The following is a 17,783-nucleotide window of genomic DNA, read 5'->3' on the forward strand; positions in this document are numbered from 1 at the left end:
TTTAGCGTAATAAAGTGTCACTTAATCATATTAAAGTATTATTTAATACCAGTGCAGTATTGTGACGAGCATACCATACTTTCATATAACAATACTGTATCCGGAGCCCCCCAATCCACCTCTTCATCTTCCATACCAGCTGAAGCTTCAAACCTGGCATAACTAAAGTAGAGAGTTGCTTTATCATAGTGCATCACACTATTATTTTATCACAGTATGGTATTAGTTTAGCATAATAAAATATTATTTTATCATATTGAAGTATTGGTTTAATACATAGTGCAACAGTCATATTCATAAGATGATCCTAGCCCTCTTTGTTGCCTTGTACACTCTTGACGTCCTACCCTTCTTCAGTATATTATGCTCATCGTGGTTGTAGGATAATGAAGTACTGAAAGAAAATATCGACCATATTAGACAAATAAGGTAAATAAAGCAATAACTAAAGTTCTTAACACAAAATGATAAATAATTCACTAAGACAGATCAACGTAAAATTATAAAATAAGGCAATAACATAATATCAAATAAGGCAACCACATAATATTATAAAATAAGACAATAACATAATATTAAATGCCTTCATTGCAATATATTAAGTAAATGCATTTTGAAAGCCTCAAGTGCTTTAGAAAAAAACACAGTATCCAAAAGTAACACAGTATCAGAACAAAAGCTTCAAACTCAAAAAATGACCCATCAATAACCCAAAAAGTAACACAGTAATAAAGGACAGATCAATAACTCAGAACATAGAAAAAGTAACAAAGGATAGTAACATAGAATAAAGTAACACAGTATCCAAAAGGATAGTATCAATAATCTAAAAAATGACCCATCAATAAAACAAAAGCTTCAAGCTCCTAAGAGATTTTCTTCATGCATGTGCGCCAATTATGGCCAGTTTGGTGACAACGTGTGCACTTATTTGGATGCCTGTTAACTTGAGATGGAAATCTCCTAGTCCTAGGACGGTCTGTTCGTGGTGCAGTCACAGGTGGCATGATATCGATCACTTGCACTGGAAAGGTAGCAGATAGCATCTCAATCATGGGGACAGGATTGATGATTTCTCTATATGCTAGTTGGTGCATCTCTACGGTAAAGAATTCATCACAATAAGAGTGGAGAGTGTCACCCTTTTTCTCAATGGATGCGCAAGCATGCTTGCAAGGGATTATTTTCAATTGCCATTGCTTGCAAGTGCATATTCTATCAAACAAATCAACTGCATGTCTTTCTTCCCCATCCAACATCTCATATCTTGTTCTACTTGCCACATGAAGGCTTAAGGTGCGGCCCTCTCGATGGTTCTTTTGAAGCCTTCTCTGTTGCCTAGGGCAAAGATGATCGTGCCATTTTACTCCTTGCTCACTCTTCTGATGATGCATTTTCATAATCTACGATCTTATATGGTCCACCAAAAATATGTTAGGAAGGAACCTAGCAGCTAAGATCCATTGGTTAAAAGACTCTGCCAAGTTATTGTCCATCACTCCCCACCTACAATCTTAAAAAAATACATTAGCCCATTGTGTAGGCTGAGTACTCAAGATCCAATCTCTGGCCAATGGCATCTTGAAGACTATGTCATGAAAGTATCGTTCGAACTCCATTCGCATTGTAGCATACGCGAGAGACTTGAAAACTGTACACCAATGTTTCTTGTGTAATACTGGATATTTGGTCAACACCTAAAAGTGGTACCAGCAAGCATATATTAGAAATATCTGCCACGTGCTAATGGTGCATGCCATTTTCTATCGTGCAGTACTAAGTGCACCAATAAAATATTTAGAATACCCTAAGAACTTATAACAAACTTATATTGTGGTACTAAATGTGCTTCTGATGTGCCAATGGTGTGTAACATTTTCTATGTGCATACAATAAAGTATTCAGAATACCTAAGGACGTATCCATAATTTCTATTGTAGTACTAAGTGAATACAATAAAGTATCCAGAACATCTAAGGACGTATCTATTGGGCCTTATGTGGTGCGCTCAAGGCTCAAGAGACTAAGGCTAAGGCCAAGGTCCAAAGTCCATGAGGTAGTTTTGGGGTTTTTAGGGCTAGTTTGGGCCTTAGGACGAAAGGTTGTCAGCTTTTTGGGACTTGAGGTTCAAGAGACTTGAGCTTCAAGGGGATAACTTATTTTGGGCTAGATTTGAGTCCTAGGTAGATGAGATTTGTTCAAATCATGGGTGTACATAGGTTTGGATTAGCACAAATCTCATATCAAGTTAGGCAAGGGAGTTTTGTGGTTGGGTCATGTTGGTGCAGAAATCCACCGGCGTCGGAGAAGCTGGAGTCGAGGGAGTCGCGATCGCCGTCGGAACCTGCAAAAGAAGTCTAAATCGGAGTTGGAGGTGCTCCGGCAAGACCCTCCGACGCTCAAGTCAGTTCTCTGCCTCAACAAGAATGGAGTGCTCGAACGGAAATTTTAGCAGAGTTTTGAGATAGAAATTAGAGCCTAGAGAATAACGTATCTGGGGTCTCCCTTTTTATAGGCGGAGGGTGCAACAGACCGATAGCGACGTTTGTAACCGCCTAGCAGTGGGCCATTCGGGGTCAAGAGAAGTTTATTATGAAGAGTAGTGGAGTGGAATCATGGCCATCACCGTGGCTTGCCACGTGGAGCCCGTTGCAGGGAGTGGAGCAGTGTCCGTTGTCGTGACTTGCCAGAGAGTGGAGGAGCCGCATGGAATCTATCGCAGGAAGTGGAGCAGAGTCGTGGCCATTACTGTGGCCTGCCAGGGAATGAAGGAGCCGCGTGGTATCCATCGCAAGAAGTGGAGCAGAGTCATGGCCATTACTGTGGCTTGCCAGGGAGTGAAGGAGCCGCGCGGTATCCATCGCAGGAAGTGGAGCAGAGTCGTGGCCATTACTGTGGCCTGCCAGGGAGTGGAGGCCTATCGGCCGAAGCTCGGTTGAGGTGCCTGACGGAGAGAGGTAGCTATCCATCTGAGAGGAGCTCAGATGTCGTAGGCGAACCTTCTACCGTTGGGTGCCTTGGGCGTTAATACTGCAGGCGAGGGCCACTTGCCGTAGGAGCTCGATCAGAGGCTTTCCGCAGATGAAGTTCGGTTTCGCGCAGAATTCGACAAAGGGTCGACTGGCAGTGGATGTCAGATGGCGCTGGAGAGGTTCATCCGTTGGAGGGGTCCAGCTGCTGGATTTCGTGTGTCGTAGGAGTTCGTCCGGAATCTGTCCGTTACAAAAGTTCGGTCGGAGTCCGATCTCCGTAGAAGTCCGGATGGGGATCATTTGTCGAGGAATCTCGATCGAAGCCTGCCTGCAATAGAAATCTGGAATAAATTCATTCACAATGGAAGCTCGGGTGAAGGCTTACAGTGGGAATCCAGTGCGGACCCCAAGTAGTGGAAATTTAAAGTAGATCGTTTGTAACAGAAGCTCGAAGTGAATCGCTTGCAGTAGAAGCTCGGAGTCCGACCCTTGTAGGAGTTCGGGTGAAATCTTCCTGCAGTCGGAGTTCGGGGAAGAAGTCTGACTCCCGTAGGAGCCCGGACGGAATCCACCTGCAGTTGGCGTTCGGGGAAGAAGTCCGAGCTCCTATGGTAGGAGCCCGGACGGAATCCACCTGCAGTTGGCGTTCGGGGAAGAAGTCCGACTCCCATAGGAGCTCGGACGGAGTCGACCTGCAGTTGGCGTTCGGGGAAGAAGTCCGACTCCCGTAGGAGTCCGGACGGAGTCTACCTACAGTTGGCATTCGGGGAAGAGGTCCGACTCCCGTGGGAGCCCGGACGAAGGCTACCTATAGGTGGAGTTCGGGAGAGAAGTCCGACTCCCGTAGGAGTCCGGACGGAGTCTAGAAGGTGGTCGACCACCGTAGACACCTGGATGGAGTCCGTCCGTCGCAGAGAATCTGGTCAACACTGGTGGGGGTTTATCCGTCGGCAGAACTCGAGAACGTTGCGGAGGCTCGGCCACCAGAGAGGTTCGAAAAGATGTCGTCGAAGGTCGGACGCCGGTAGAATCCCTGGAGGGTCACTCCTGACACGAACTTCGACTGGGGAATATTTTATACCCAACACCAGTTTCCCTACTTTCGAGTTCGAGTTTCGAATGAAGGAAGTACAGAAAAATTTTCACAGCCGAAGTTGCTCCCTTGAATCCCACGCACGATCGCACTCAGAGATCCTGACATTTAATGCACGCGTGCTGGAGTCTTTTCAAATCTAGACGATCCGAAGAGACCTTTCAAAATTCTCGCTGGAGCGTTGTCCCAGGTACAGTGCAGTAATGGCTTTGTCAGCTGTCAGCCACTTTTAGCTGCCTGCCGTGGTGAGTGGGACACGTGGCGAGCATGGGTCGGCCTGGGGAGATCCGCGATCATTATAGCGCCGGATCCCAGGGTCTATTTAAACCCGCCTTTCCGCCTCCAGGAGTTTCATTCTGCCTGAGAGTCCTATTGGTGGCCGCCTTCTCTCCGAGAGCTCTGACCTTCCTTGGCGTCCGCTTTGGCTCTAGGTGTTCTTCGAGTCATCCCTATCCTTGCGCCTCTACATCCTTCGGAGCGACTTAGGTTAGTCCCAGAACTTTCGTTCCTTCTCTTGCCATCTAGGTGCCCCTTCTCCCCCATTTTCCTTCTATCGCATCCCTCTTGTTAGATCCCCCACGAGCCTTTCGGCTTTTATTTCGCCTGATCTCTTCGGAATTTTTAGGGTTCTTGCTTGAAATATCTTCTGGCACCTCCGCCTCTAGTGGTTCCAGGAGCTCGTCTGCTTTAGTCCCCCAGAACCCTTATATTGTAGACGAACCCACATCTAGAGCTGGGCCTCGTCCGATTTTTGCGCCGGGCGCCATTCCCTGTTCTCTGACTCCGGATAAATTTTTACTGATAAAGATTAAGTATGGAGTTCCTTCGGAGTATGATCTGGAGCTTCTTGATCCCGCCGACAGGGCCAGCACCCCCCCACCTGGCTGCTTCTGTCTGTACCAGGAGGCCTTCCGTGCTGGGCTCCGGCTTCCGCTTTCGCCTTTCGTCGTTGCTCTTTTCTATTTTCTAGACATTTCTTTAGCTTCAGTCGTGCCGAATTCCTTTAGATTTTTGATAGGGTTCCTCTCCCTTTGCCACGTAGTCGAAGTTCAGCCATCTTTTTCTTTGTTTAGATATTTTTACACCTTCAAGCGCCACCCCTCGGCAAAGGACTGATGGTACTTCTCCCCCCAGTTCGACAAGAAGGGGTTGCTGAAAGGTGCTCCCTCTTCTATCCATAATTGGAAGGGGAAGTATCTCTACGTCCAATGTCCGACCTTAAAGCTGGGATTGCCCCCTTGGGGCTCCCTGAGGGATTCTGTCCATCGAGCTCCTAGTCTGAGGGAGGACGACCTTCAGGCCGCTCGGAAGCTTCTTAGTTATCCGACTCCTTCCCTTCCTTACCTTTTGAAGGAGCAGTTTTTGTTCAACATCGGCTTGAGTCTCCTGGATCCTATGAGTATTCCATCTTTTCTTTCTTCTTCTTTTCTCTTTTTCTTTTTCTCTTCTTTTTTTTTTTTTGCATGTCACCTCTTCCTTTTTCATCGCATTGCTGATCTCTTTCTCTCTCTCTTCTTTTTCTTCTCTTTTTTTTTTTAGGAATGGATGCCGAAGCAGCACGGATGCTTGCCAGGGGCCTCAAGGTTCACAAAAGGAAAGGTACTGTGGCCTCCGGGTCGGCAAAGAAGGTCAGAACGGAGGAAACGAGCTCGGCCATGCCTGTCCAGGTGGCTCTCGCGGTCGACGTTCCTTCAGACGTTGAACCTCCGGCTCCCCGGGCCTCTTCAAGGAGTTCTCCTGCTGAGGTTCCCGCTTCGGGGGCCCGCTTCGAGGAGGTGCCAGGGGTTGAGAGGGGGAGGAGAAGGAAGACGGTGGCTCGCAGGGTGAGTGGCCGTCGAGCCGCCATCGAAGAGTCCCACGGTTTCGAAGAAGAGCCGGGGGAGAATTAGCTGGGGGAGAATCCCTTTAATGACAGGGACCTGATAAAGTGACTGGTCGACGGCTGCATCCTGTCTAAAGTCGTCCAGAGGATCGTTCGCGTCGACCCCGAGCAGCGGGTTTGGGACTCTCTAGGGTCCTTTCTCGAGATAAACGGATTCACTTTCCTCCTTCCCCTCGCACCTTCATTTAATTAGCTTCTCAACTTTCGTTCTGACCTCCTGGCCGCCCTTGCAAATCGGGCACCAGCTCCTTGCCAACATCGAGGCGACGAATCGGGTGAAGGATGCCATCCAAGCGGAGGAGGGTCGTCGGGCCGAAGCCGTCCGCCTTAAAGAAAAGGCTGCCGAGATAGCCAACCTCCAAAAGGCCCTTGAGAAAGAAAAGCAGGCCTCGGAGGAGATGGTGAGGAAGGCGGAGGCCGAGGTCGTAAATTTGACGGAGCATATTTCGGTTCTGATCTCGGAGGCCAGGGTCCTAACGGTGGAGGAGTTCAAGGCCTCTGCGGAGATGAGGGATCTGAACGTCAAGTTCGGCCAAGAAGCATTCATCAAAGGGTTTGAGCTCTGCCAAGAGAAGATGGTCAAGAAATTTTTCGAGCTCGACCTCAGCTTCTTGGACAAGGCGTCTGAAGATGAAGCCGGATCCTCTCTCACTGTCGCTGCCACCGCAGCCCTCCTTCCAAGAACACTGAGCTCCCCAACTCCTACTTCGGAGGTTTGAGACCTCTGACTTTGTATTTTTCTTTTACTGTGATTTTTTTTTCCTTTTGTCTTTAAGAAATATTCAATCAATAAAATTGAGTTTCTTTTTATGGGGGGTTTCTCTACTCTTTTCTTTTTTCTTTCTGTAATGAGTCACGCCTTGACGCTTTTGTCCCCCGATGGCAGCGTCCTGCCGAAGCGCTTCCCTTGCCATAGGGAGTTCCACTGAAATCCACGATCCAACATCTGAGGAAGAGAGTTCATCATTTAACAAAAAGGTCGAAGGAGATGGAGAACGAACTTCGCGGGTTGAGGGAGAGCCACTTTGAGGCCACTGCGGAGGCCACCTACTTTCGAAACCTCCACGTGAAGGGGATCATGGAGTACAGTCGGAGGAAGACGAACTTCGAGAAGAAGCTCGAGGAACACAAGAAGCACGCCAGCGACCGATCTTGGGCTCAAGCTTTCAAGATCAGCTCTCTTAGAGCGGAGCTGTTGGCTGTGCAGGAGAAGATCAGCCAGTTGGAAAGAAGCTCGTCCTGGCTTTCGACTCGGGCCGACTGCGACCAAGAATGGTTGAAGAAGTTCTCCGACCTTCAGCAACAGCTCCAGGATGCCGAGGCGAACTATAATGCATACCGGGCTGGCTGGTGCAAGCAGATGGACGACTACAGGGGGAAGCTCAGGATGGCGACCGACGAGGTTGCCCGCCTTCAAAGGCAGTTAGCTGAAGGAGCTCAGTTTGCTCCTGTTTGGGATCCTGACGTACTCCAATCCCTGAGAGGAACCATAGAGGAGCTATCTGTCGCCCTTGGAGAGGGGAAGGCCGAGCTGCAGCAGTTGAAGATTCAACTGGTATACGAGCAGCAGGCAGTCAAGGACACGGAGGCAGAATCTGAGGTCCTGAGAAAGAGGCTCCGAGAAGCGGAGAACGAAAGCCAACAGTCTCATCGGAGGTATATGGAGATGCTAATGAGGGAGAAAGAATTGGAAGAAGAAGTCGAGAGCTTAAGGCAATCTCTGATGAGGGTCGAAGCCGAAAGTTCGAAGTCGGAAGAAGCCGAACCCCCTTAGGGCTCTTTTTGCCTTTCGTCCCTCTATGTGTCTTCTTTTGCCATTTACTTTTTTTTTGTTTGTTTTTTTTTGGCCTTATGGGCTCTGTAACGCATGTTTTGCTAACGAAATGAAAAGAAGATCTTTGTTACTTTGCCCGCGCATCGTGTTGAATTGTCGTCCGTCGGACTTCTTTCATTTTTTATCCCGTTCGATGTCGATGTTGGCGAAGGTTCCTTGTTCATCTTTGTATTAGGTCATCATTACCGAATTTCTTGTATTTTTTGGTTTGTTCGACGTCGACATCGTCCGAAGGTTCCTAGCCGTTGCCGCATTGGTTCGCCTTTTCGTTCATGATCGTGGATCTCTCTTTCTCTTTCTCCTTCTTCGCGGAGACGAGGTCCTTTGTGTCTTTGGTATAGTTTGGCCTCCATTTTTCACTAATGTAGTCCGCCGCTTTTCCTTCACATCTCCCTCCTTCTTTTAAGCAGGGGTTATCCCTAGCCTTTTATGGGGTCGCGGTAGCGTAGAAGGGCCGTCAAGAAGGTTCTCTTCTTTCTTATCAGGTCTCGAATGGTCGGACCTTAGTTGATGTCAGGATGAGGTTCTTCTCCTATTTCTGATGTAATCGATTTTAGCTCAGGTTAGGAAGAGGTTCTTCCCCTATTCCTAACAGGACTGTGGGGGCACATATGGGCATCGCAGGGCCTCTCCCTCCATCCGGTCTAAGAGTAACCGGGCCTTCGACTTTGCTCATGTTAGGACGAAGTCCTCCTCATGTCTCTAACAGGACTGTGGGGGCACATAAGGGCGTTGTAGGGCCTCTCCCCCATCCGCTTTAAAAATAACCGGACCTTCGGCTTTGCTCGTGACAGGACGAGGTCCTCCTCCTGTCCCTAACAGGGCTGTGGAGGCACATAAGGGCGTTGTAGGACCTCTCCCCCCATCCGATCTAAAAATAACCAGACCTTCGGCCTTGCTCATGTTAGGGCGAGGTTCTCCTCCTGTCCCTAACATGGCTGTGGGGACACATAAGGGCGTTGTAGGGCCTCTCCCCCCATCCGGTCTAAAAATAACCGGGTCTTCGGCCTTGCTCATGTTAGAGCGAGGTTCTCCTCCTATCCCTAACATGGCTGTGGGGGCACATAAGGATGTTGTAGGGCCTCTCCCCCCATTCGGTCTAAAAATAACTGAACTTTCGACTTTGCCCATATTAGGTGTTGTTTTCGTTGTCTGAAGGGGTTATCCCCTATCATTACAAGTCCATGCCAAAAGGGAAAGATGTGCAAGTCTGAAAGAAATCTTGATTTAAAGCGAAGTCGTTTGCAATACATTTACAGGTTTTACAAATCTCAGGGCTGTAGAAGGTCTGCTCCCCGTCAAGGTCCTCCAGAGACGGAGTTGATGATCCCAATTGGTGGCCGATCTCCGGGCCGCTCTTCCTTCCTCGACAGCTCAGGTTGCGGTAGGGCCCTTGGCCGATCCTCTCTACCCTCAGGCCAGCGTCGAATGAACCTGTCGAGCCGACCTCGTCTGATGAGCTCCTCGATCTCGTCTCAGAGTTGAATACATTCCTCTGTGTCGTGGCCGTGGTCACGATGGTAGAGGCAGAACTTGTTAGGATTGCGCTTCCTGGGATGTGTGCGCACCCTTTCTGGCCTTGGGAGCTGCTCTCTGACTTCCATCAGCACCTGGATTTTCGATGCGTTGAGGGGGGCGTAGCTGCGAAATCTTCCTGGACGGGAGCCCCGCCGAACCCTGCACTCCGGGCTTCTCTGCCTGCGCGCCCGGGGAGGAGTCTGGGCGCGCCTGTGCCCGGGAGGAGTTTGAGAACGTGGCCGAGCTTCTCTCGGCCCAGGAGGAGTCTGGTGGCTCATCTGATCAAAGAAAAAGATGGTACCCAGCTTCAGCGCCGAGTACCAATTTCTCACCGCTCCTTTTAAGGTGGATGGGAAAGCTCGACACAGGATGGCGTCTGACGCACCATGGAGTAGCATCATTGTCCGGAAGGCCTCCAGGTGGTCAACTGGGTCTGAAGTCCCATCGTAGCTTTCAAATTGAGAGAGCTTGAAGTTTGGCGGGATCGGTTCCTACATGATCATTTGAGAGAAGGGAGGGTCGGTACAAATGTCCTCACCATAAGCAGGGGGAGCGTAGTGGAGTTCTTCGATCCGACGGTTCATCTCCTAGAGACTTCGATCCAGAAAATCCTCTCGACTACAAGTCTCAAGGGTTTTCTGGTAGAATGGAGGTAGAGATCTTCCAGGAGTAGAATCATGATCTGACTGAGGGCTCTCCACCCTCGGATTCATCTTTTCGAGAAAGATGGGGCAACTAGCCCAAGTGGCCCATCCTACTGCTGGATTTTGGAGTTCCGACGATGTTCTCTCCAGTCGCACTGACGCCTGTGGCTGTTGCTGCTGCTGCATGGCCTGTACCGCTTCAGTAAGGCCTCTGACCTGCTGAACCAGTAGGTCGAATTGCTCCACGCCAACCGCCATTGCCGGAGGAGGAGGAGGAGCCAGAGAAACTGGAGGTGAGGTCGGAGCCTGAGATCTGGCCGCGGAGGCCGTGGATCGTTGAGTGGATGCTTTGCGGGGAGGCATTGGGCGAAGATCCGGTAGAGAGAGGAGAAGAGGATGTCGGAGAAGATGACCGAAGGCGGTCCCGTTGAGCGCTCCTTTAAGAACAAGGATACTGCGAAGACACAGGCTCCTTCCTCTAGCGCCAATCCTGTTGGTGCAGAAATCCGCCGGCGTCGGAGAAGTTGGAGTCGAGGGAGTCACGGTCGCCACCGGGACCTGCAAAGGAAGTCTAAATCGGAGTTGGGGGTGCTCCGGTAAGACCCTCCGATGCTCAAGTCAGTTCACTGCCTCAACAAGAATGGAGTGCTCGATTGAAAATTTTAGCAGAGTTTTGAGATAGAAATTAGAGCCTAGATAATAACGTATCTGGGGTCCCCCTTTTTATAGACGGAGGGTGCAACAGACCGATAGCGACGTTTGTAACCACCTGGCAGTAGGCCATTCGGGGCCAGGAGAAGTTTATTATGAAGAGTAGTGGAGTGAAATCGTAGCCATCATCGTGGCCTGCCACGTGGAGCCCGTTGCGGGGAGTGGAGCAGCGTCCGTTGTCGTGACTTACCAGAGAGTGGAGGAGCCACGCGGAATCCGTCGCAGGAAGTGGAGCAGAGTCATGGCCATTACTATGGCCTGCCAGGGAATGAAGGAGCCGCGTGGTATCCGTCGCAAGAAGTGGAGCAGAGTCGTGGCCATTACTGTGGCCTGCCAAGGAGTGAAGGAGCCGTGCGATATCCGTCGCAGGAAGTGGACTAGAGTCGTGGCCATTACTGTGGCCTGTCAGGGAGTGGAGGCCTGTCGGTCGAAGCTCGGTTGAGGTGCCTGGCGGAGAGGGGTAGCTATCCATCTGAGAGGAGCTCGGATGTCGCAGGCGAACCTTCTACCGTTGGGTGCCTTGGGCATTAATACTGCAGGCGAGGGCTACTTGCCATAGGAGCTCGGTCAGAGAGTTTCCGCAGACGAAGTTCGATTTTGCACAGAATTCGACAGAGGGTCGACCGGCAGTGGATGTCGGATGGCGCTGGAGAGGTTCATCCGTTGGAGGGGTCCAGCTGCTGGATTCCGTGTGTCGTAGGAGTTCGCCGAAAATCTGTCCGTTACAGAAGTTTGGTTGGAGTCCGATCTCCGTAGAAGCCCGGATGGAGATCATTTGTCGAGGAATCTTGACCGAAGCCTGCCTGCAATAGAAATTCGAAAGAAATTCGTTCACAATGGAAGCTCGGGTGAAGGCTTACAGTGGGAATCCGACGCGGACCGCTCGTAGTGAAAATTTAAAGTAGATCGTTTGTAGCAGAAGCTCGGAGTGAATCGCTTGCAGTAGAAGCTCGGAGTCCAGCCCTTGTAGGAGTTCGGGTGAAATCGTCCTGCAGTCGGAGTTCGGGGAAGAAGTCCGACTCCCATAGGAGGCTGGACGGAGTCCACCTGCAGTTGGCATTCGGGGAAGAAGTCCGACTCCCATAGGAGCTCGGACGGAGTCTACTTGCAGTTGGCGTTCGGAGAAGAAGTCTGACTCCCGTAGGAGCCCGGACGGAGTCTACCTGCAGTTGGCGTTCGGGGAAGAGGTCCGACTCCCGTGGGAGCCCGGACGAAGGCTACCTGCAGTTGGAGTTCGGGGGAGAAGTCCGGCTCCCATAGGAGCCTGGACGGAGTCTAGAAGGTGGTCGACCACTGTAGACACCTGGATGGAGTCCGTCCGTCGTGGAGAATCCGGTCAACACTGGTGGGGGTTTATCCGTCGGCAGAAATCGGGAACGTTGCGGAGGCTCAATCACCGGAGAGGTTCGAAAAGATGTCGCCGAAGGTCGGACGCCGATAGAATCCCTAGAGGGTCACTCCTGACACGAACTTCGACTGAGGGATATTTTATACCCAATAGGTCACATTGACCTTGTATAAATATCTTTGTATTTAAGGTTTGTATGAATGGTTCAATCAATCAAATCATTTTCTCCCTGAATTTTCTCTCTCTTCCTTCCTCTCTCTCTGGTCTTCTCCATGCCTTAGAACCAAGAAATCTAGGGTTTCTTGGCCGCCACCCCAAAAAAGAAAGAAAGGAGGCACTAGAAACCTGCGCCCCCCCTTTGTGCACGCCCCTATTTTGAGTGCCCCCTCTTGATTGCTCAAGAAGAGTTACAGATCCTATTTTTTTATTTTTTGGAGGCTTCATCAAGTATGCTTTCAGGTCCCAAAAGGTGGATTTTAGATCTGATGGAGAAGGAGTTCAAATCGTAGAAAAAAATCCTACCGACAGAATTTACAAAGCTGTTGAAATCAGGAAGGCTGTTCTTCTTCAATGTGTTTCATCCCCTTCCAACGAGTTTTCTTCATTGATCTCCTAATGGGAGGTACTCCACACACCTAAAAATATGGCACAACAGTCCAATCTCCACCTCAACTCAATATTCAGCCTCCTCCTAACTTTGAGAGCTTCTAGATCTCCTCGCCCCCATTCCCTGGGGCAATCGCTTGCTGATCATGGATGGATAAACATGAGAGTCAAGTCAGGCCGCTCGATTTCATCTTCGTCGTATGCTGTACTCCTTCTGACCTGAGACCTACTCGAGGTATCGTCCTGTGGCAATAGAAATCTTACCTTGCGATGTCTTTTCTCATCCTCTCGAGTCTCCTGTCTCGTACCCGATCCACCTCCACCTGGAGCTCTACCTTGCTCTGAGCTTCTCCTGACTCTTGAAGCTCCATCTCGCACTGGGCTCTCCACCAGGTAATAATATCCTCTCCTCTTCTTCTTCCCCTCCAGAACAATCCTATCGTCGCGAAGCACTTTTAGGATCTCTCCACCAGCTACCGTCCTATAGCCTCTCAAATTCAGTCTACTCAGTGAGATAAAATTTTGTCTGAAATTGGATATGTATCGGATCTCTCCTAATCTCCTCACTGTACCATCACGTATCCTCTAGCTAACCATTTCGATGTCTCTAATCGCACAGCTTGATCCATTCGACAGATAAATAGTACCCTCACTGTTCTCCAGGGAGTCAAACTGCTCCTTTCTGCAACATACATGATGGGTGGATGCAGAATCTAATATCCACTGCTACAAAGAAGTAGATACCTTATCAGATATCTCAAAGACAACTCCCTCTAAATCATTACTGGCCATCGCTACAATAGCCATCGTCTGATCCCTGAGTTGAAGACAATCTCTAGCTAGATGCCCTAACTCATCACATCGGTAACACCTGATCTTACTCAAGTCCCTTCTGGACTTGGATCGTCCTTGTCGTGATCTCCTATAGCTCCATCTACCACCCCCTACTCCTCCAAAAGCCACCAAAGCTGAGCTACCACCATCTGAGCTCGAAGTCGGATTCTCCCTCCTGAGAATCTCATTTTGGAGTATCACTGTGGTGACCTCATCCATCTTAATGGTGTTCTTTTCCACTAGAAGAGCAGTCATCAAGGACTTGTACGAAGGGAGAAGCGACGCCAGCAAAATCAGCATCCTGATCTTCTCCTCAATATTCTCACCAATGCTGAGGAAGTCGGTGAGGATCTTCTAGAAGTGGCTGAGATGCTCCTGCACGCTATCCCTCAGCCATTCGTAGTTGGTAAAACTGTCTCTAGAGAAAAAGAGTATCGGTGAGAGATTTTGCTATGTACAACTCCTCGAGCTTCGACCACAGCACCGTCGGAGAAGTTTCGCTAAGCACGCTAAGCACATGGATCGCCACCTCATCCGTTAGATACATGCGGATGGTACTCACCACCTACATCTGTAATCGTTTTCAATCTCGCACCTCCATGGTGGTCAGCTTCTCCTCACACAAGAGAGCACCGATCAACCCTTGCTAGATGAGCACATTCTTCACCCTTGCCTGCCACAAGGAGAAATTGCTCTTTCTATCAAATTTGTTGATCTCTATTTTGATTGATCCTATATTCTCCATCTTCAATCTTGCTCACCACCGCTGTAATCTGCATCCTTGTACAGTCTCGCTCTGATACCACTTGTTGGGTGGATGTCTGGTTAGGACACCACTTCCCAAGATCTTTTCGATACCGTACGATGTAGCAGGAAGAGAGAAGAAATAAAACAGAAAATAATCAAATACGTGGATCAGCCAAAAAAAAGGCTCGCCTCTACGGGGCATGCAAACTTCACTATGAGAAAAGAAATATTATAAGAGGAGATCTCATCCTCAACCCTCATACATCTAATTTTTTTCTCACAGAAAGTTCTCCCTCACAAAAGCTCTCTCTCTAGGAAGACCCTCTGAACCCCTAAAATGACTGCTGTTTGCTGTCCAGGAGCCTCCCTGCTCCTCTTCTCAGCATCGCGTGTCTCGTCTTTCTTTGGATTCAGATTCTCTGCTGAAGCCCATGCGCGCCACTCTATTTTCGCTGAAGAAAACACACTGCGAGACCACCAGGCCACCACACACCTCTCTGTTGGGCATCAGGGCCTTTTAAAAACCTTAAACCTATGTTAGATTAGGTTTAGAACTCTTAATCAAGCTCAAAACAAGTCCCGAACCGCCAGATTAACACCGCAAGCCTCCCAGAGCTGTCCGATCATGATCGATCCATGGAATAGTGCCATGGATTGCGAAAAATGTGTGAGAAACATCCATACGGTCCACAGCCCTCTTTGTGCACCATCCGATCCACGGTGGATCGAGAAAATAGGCTCCCAGCGGGTGCCTGGGCCTGGGCGTCTGTGCCACACCCAGGCTTGAGCCGCACCCCGCGCGCTCGGGCCTGCCCATGTGCCTGGGCCACACGCCCAGCCGCACGCTGTTGCGCATTGGGCTACGCCCCACCTCGTGCGGCCCAATGCTGGATTGTCACTTAGAGATTCAATATTTTATTCTACTAGATTGTCACCTCGTGCGACGGGCCGACGGTCCTCCACCGCTCCAGATTCCATGCCGACTTCAATTACGCGTATCTTGACCGTCCAGACTCTGTTTGGGGTGATCTTGGTCTCATTGGACTCCATTTTTCATTGCGGACCTCATTGTGGGCTCAATATGAACTGAATCTCGAAGTGTCAAATTTTAACAGTATCAATAACTTACATTGTAGTACTAAGTGAATACAATAAAGTATCCAGAATATCTTAGGACGTATCAATAACTTACATTGCAGTACTAAGTGAATACAATAAAGTATCCAGAACACCTAAGGACGTATCAATAACTTACATCGTAGTACAAACTGAATACAATAAAGTATCCAGAATATCTGAAGACGTATCAATAACTGATTTTGCAGTACTAAGTGAATACAAAAAAGTATCCAGAACACCTAAGGATGTATCAATAACTTATGATATAGTACTAAATTCATCTCCTATGTTCCAATGGTGTGTGCCATTTTCTATTGTACAGTACTAAATTTTGATGTCAATTCTTCCTCTACAGTACTAAAGGGTATGAAAGATATCTGGTGCACTATAGAATAGTGAGTATTTGCTTTCTAAAGTTATCCATAAGATGTCGTAGGCAATAAGTATGGGGACAATTCGAAAACCAATCCTCGATCACTTTGATACATCCAAGTTGACGGTCAGAGTGAAAGGTGTATTGCTTGATCAATGAGCCATTCAAGTAGGAGAGAACACATCATAGTTTTCGATAAGACCACCACCAGCTCTCGTCATTTTCTTATTGGACGATGGCAAAGGCGATGATAAAAATACCATTGTTCGCATCTTTTGTGGTAGCACTCAAGAGGCATCCTTGGTACTTATGTTTGATGTGGGTGCCATCTATAAAAATCATAGACCTACATCCAGCATGAAATCCCGTGATGCACGCTCCAAGGCTGATGAAAATACGACAGAATCTTCTTGTATCATCAAAAATCTCATAGTGTGTGATGATGCCTAGGTTTGCTAATTTGAGGGCTCTACAATAAGGCTCAAGCTTATCATACGACAGATGATCGAGATCATGAATCTCACACTTGGTCATTTTCTTCCTGTGCCATGTTTGATAGTATTTGAGCAACACGCCATAATTTTCATGGATATCGGCCACAATTTCGATAGGTCGGTAGTGAGGCATGGATCTTAACTGTCTTGACTTTCTCAGCAACCCAAGAAGATGTGACCTTTGGATGACTCCTAGTATCGAGACTATTGTTACATGTGTACGTGAGGTTACACTTCCTAATGGAGAATGTCCTCTCTCTTTTCGATTCAGTAGTATAGACACGCCAAGGGTAAAGTTCCATTGGGCACTTAACTATAATCTTCATAGAATCATTCTTCTTGAAGATATAGTCATGATTGTGTGCGATGCAATAATCTTTAATAGTTGTCCTAAAGTGTTGAGCATTGCGAAACTGCTGATGCTTTCCTTTGATCAACCCTCTCCGTGTAATTATTGTCTCGACAGCAATGGCATTATCATTGGGATCATCCAAATTGTCATAATTCTCATGTCCAATTGGTGCCAACTTACCGAAAAAATGATGGAATAACAATTGTGAGTACCACTTGTGCTCATTCTTAGCATTCTAAAATAATTTACATCTTTTAATCAAGAGGATTACAAAAAGTTTATAATAGATTTGTTGTATAGAAAGAGCTACCGTAGTATTAAAAGTAAATAATGTAGTGTAAGAAAAGCAAAATGAAGTATTAGAAGTAAATAATGTAGTACCAAAAAAGTATATCATAGTACCAAAAGTGACTAACGTATAATTAACAGGGGTAATGCAGTGATGTATGATTTCATATTTTTATCACAGTGACGTATCATTTCATATTTCTACTGTATGGATAATTTATACTATTGTACCATATGATGTAATATGAAACCATAGTATAGAAAGGCAGGTGGGAGTACCTTGATGTGCCTATCTCTCGATCCTCTCTAGCATCCTCTCTTGGCTGGACCTTGCTCTCTAAAACCATATCGATGACCTCCTTCTTCATTACGTAGTGGATATGACACATGCTAGCCATATTGCTATCTTCAATTAAACTCACTTACATTCTTGTAAAAGGTGTAAGGTACTTCACGATGATATTTTCGGATGTTATATGGTTCCATCTGCACGAGAGGATGTTGTAGATGTCTGAGAGCTTCATCAATTTATTTATATCAAAGACATGATAAGTGGTATTGTACTCGCAAATGATAGAGAGTTCAGCATCCGTACTTGTGTTAATGATAGAAAATGAAGCCATTGGAGTTCAGGACATGGGTGTTGAGGGTTGGTTAAGGATCTTTGGGATTTAAGGCTTGAGATCCTCACAGTGTAGATGTTGGAGGCTGTGGAGAGAGGCGAGAGAGAAGGATGAGTAAAGAAGAGAGTGGAGGAAGAGCACAAACTGAGTAGAGAAGGAAGGAGGCCAAGAGCACAGCTGCCTCCTCTTTTTGGCGGGAAGAAAACGGAGGGAGTAAAGAAGAGAGGGGGCTAAGAGCACAGCTGCCTCTTCTTTTTGGCGGAAAGAAGACGGAGGGAGAAGAACTGTGGAGTAGACAAGGATAGGGGACTTTTGGTGGGAAGAACATGGCTGAACGAAGGAAGG

Source organism: Elaeis guineensis, chromosome 1 (genome assembly GCF_000442705.2).
Source record: "Elaeis guineensis isolate ETL-2024a chromosome 1, EG11, whole genome shotgun sequence".
Lineage (NCBI taxonomy): Eukaryota > Viridiplantae > Streptophyta > Magnoliopsida > Arecales > Arecaceae > Elaeis > Elaeis guineensis.